This window comes from Pygoscelis adeliae, unplaced genomic scaffold (assembly GCF_000699105.1).
Source record: "Pygoscelis adeliae isolate BGI_AS28 unplaced genomic scaffold, ASM69910v1 Scaffold485, whole genome shotgun sequence".
Taxonomy (NCBI): domain Eukaryota; kingdom Metazoa; phylum Chordata; class Aves; order Sphenisciformes; family Spheniscidae; genus Pygoscelis; species Pygoscelis adeliae.
This window is the reverse complement of record NW_008824803.1, coordinates 782027-785157: the sequence shown is the minus strand read 5'-3', so window position 1 is coordinate 785157 and position 3131 is coordinate 782027.

Genomic DNA, 3131 nt, shown 5'->3' with positions numbered 1-3131 from the left:
CCTCGCCTCAGCCCTGTGTCCCTCGCGGCCCTCACCGCCGGTCGGCCCGGCCCGGGCCTTGCGGTTCACCAGGACGCAGCGTCCCAGGCGGCAGTTTTTGTTCTCCCTCAGCCACTCGAGAAATCCAGCAACGCGGTTGCTTCATGTCTTGGTTTCAGAGGGTTTTCAGCCCTCTTTGGCTCGAGGCCATTAGTAGTGCCCTCCAGCAAAACAGCATGATGGGTGCCTCCGAGGAAAGGGAAAAAGGGGAAAAAGAGCCAAAGTGCAACTGGAAGGGGAAGGCAACTGCCGCGCTTCAGTGACTAGGCCTGCAGTGGGCCTTGCGTTGGCAGTGTGTTTTGCTGCAGTTATCAGACACAATACTGGGGGAGGAGGTGCCCAAAGACACCAAAACATTGTTGCAGGTAAGCCTTGTGATATTTAGGCTAACTACATGGCATCTTTTTCTAAGGCGGTTGCAGCAGTGTCTTCCTTCTGTCACACACATGCACAGCAACTTGCAACCTCACGCTCGCTCATGGCTTACAGGGACATCTCAAAGTCTCAGCTGGAACACATCAGATTTGTCTCTCGCACCTCCAGTTTACCTCCCCCTCCTTCACAAACACATACACTGTCTCCCACCACTTCTCCCTTGTATGTCCCTTCTCAGCCGCGCTATCCTGCCCCAAAAGTCAGCTACAGATGCCTCCCTTTTGCTGTTCCTCTTCATTTTAGTACCTTCTAAATGTGCTAGAAATCTTTCAGTGTCTTCTTTACTGAAAGAGTGGTTAAACATTGGAATAGGCTGCCCGGGGAAGTGGTTGAGTCACCATCCCTGGAGGTATTTAAAAGACGGGTAGATGAGGTGCTTAGGGACATGGTTTAGTGGGCATGGTGGTGTTGGGTTGACGGTTGGACTTGATGATCTTAGAGGTCTTTTCCAACCTTAATGATTCTATGATTCTATGATTCTAAAAGCGCTAGAAAGCACTTGGCAGGAAAGTCTCCCTCTCATTCCGTTCTCAGAGATGAGGGAAGCAACCCTGTCATCCGCAGCCCCTTAGGATGCCTTTCATTCGTCCTCATTTCTTTGGAGAGGAAAACTGAACTACTTTCATGGCTTTAAACTACCATAGTTAGCTCAGGAAAAAAAAAACATTACTGGTCAGTGCAGGCAGGCAACAGCCAGAAGGGCAAATGCCTCCCACCCAAACAATCCACTGATCTGAGCCTGTTTCTCGGGACTCTCCCTTCTTGGCCTCACAGTTCCTTCTCCTGTCACACAGGACAGGATGTGCATTCAGTCACTTCAGACAAATGCAGGTCCCCTCTTGTGGGATTGGACATCCAGACACGAGAGACATGCACAAGTGCATCAGGGCAAGGGACTGTGACTGCAAAGCCCAATCCATAGCCAAATGTGTTAGTCATGTGGTGGAAGAGAGCTGCACCTCAGTCACATGTTTTTTTAAACAGTCTTGAAGGATTGAACAAAATTACAATAACACAGTTAAGCATTAACTTGCTACTACTTACCCTGTAAACAGTAGCATGGCTGCTTGCCTTTGTGGTCTGACTGCTGTGGAAAGTTCAGAGCAGTTTTGCGCAGTGAACACCCAGAGTTAAATGAGGGATGCTGAGATGCATAAATGAAGAGTGTACAAATACTAAAATGCTACAACATAAAAAAACCTTATCGACTTTACTGTGCAGCAGTTCACTTGGGGTAAGTGGCACATGGAGCATGAGAAATGAGCCCGAGCTAACGAACCCAGGAATTACAGTATCAGCTTACCTTGACTGACTGGGGATGAATTTGGGTAGGCAGGAGAAGCATCTGCTGGTAGTCTGAGGAAGCCCCCCAGGATGGTGTGTCTTGGGTAAGGGGGTATATTCCAGAGACTTATGGACCTTTTCTGTCTTTCACCCGCCTCCTTTCAGGAAGTCTGAGATGTGGCAAATGTGAGGGGCTGCTGTTCTTTCCCAGAGAAACTGGAAAGCCTTCCCAGGAGATGCATTGGACTGACCGAGTTCTCACACTACGCCCAGGTAAGTCTCAGCAAAGTTAGTGAAAGAGCTAAGTACACCTAGGAACACTTCTGTGTGCGCTTTTACTCTGAAGACCTGTGGGGATTGAAAGCCAGAGGAACTTTTCCCTTCTCTTCAGCTGGGCTTGGATGAGAGCCCCAAAAAACACACAGTAACCCAACATTGTGAAATTATGAAACGTGTTAGGGAACAGTCATATTTTCTTAGTATCAAAAGAGAGGCCATTATGTAATAGTTGCCACTGTAGGGGAACAGGAATGTCTGCTTGGTTCCATGATTACAGGGTAAGTAGTAGCAAGTTAATGCTTAACTACATTACTGTAATTTCGTTCAATCCCTCAAGACTGTTAAAAAAAACAACAGTGGAAAAAGTCTGGAGCAGTTTTATTACGCGACACACAAATACCACCCTTTGATCCAATTCACTGCCCTTCCAAAGGAAGAAATCGGTGCTCTCCAAAAGAGGGAGCCTGGTCTGTAAGTAAAGGGAGAGACGCCTGATTTCTCACCCTGCCTCATACGCCATTGCCCTGGTAAAGTCACTGACTGTTCCTGTCCTTGCGTGTTAGGGAGTTACAAGAAGCCAGTGCTTGACTATGCTAAAAACGTGCTTGCCTGATGCTGGACTGGCAGGACAAAAGCACTGCAGGGATGGTCTGTCCTTTGCAAACCCAAAACCGTTTTTTTATTGGCACAAATGTCAGGCAAGAGCATGCACCGCTACTGCTCGCTCTGCTCTGCCGCCACTGCTCCACCACCACTCTGCTTGTGGTCTTCGTGCCACGCAATGAGAAACAAGTGAAGGTTTTGCTGCTTCCCTGCGAGGCTGGCAGAAGAGGTGTGGGCTGTACTCCACTGGCTCTGGCTGTGGAGAGCAGTGCCTGGTGGTTTCTGTAGTGTAGGGGGGAGTTAGTCGAGCAGCGTCTCCTCAAGCAGTTTGCGTACCTGCTGCAGGGCCTCCTGCCCCACTGCAAAAGGCACCGAAAGTTTCTAAAACTCCGCTCTGTGTGTGGCACGCGCCTTTTACATTTATTACGAGCCGTTGTGCTAACTGCCGTGACAGTTCCCCCCCCCCCGCCCCCCCAAGGGCGAAGAAGACT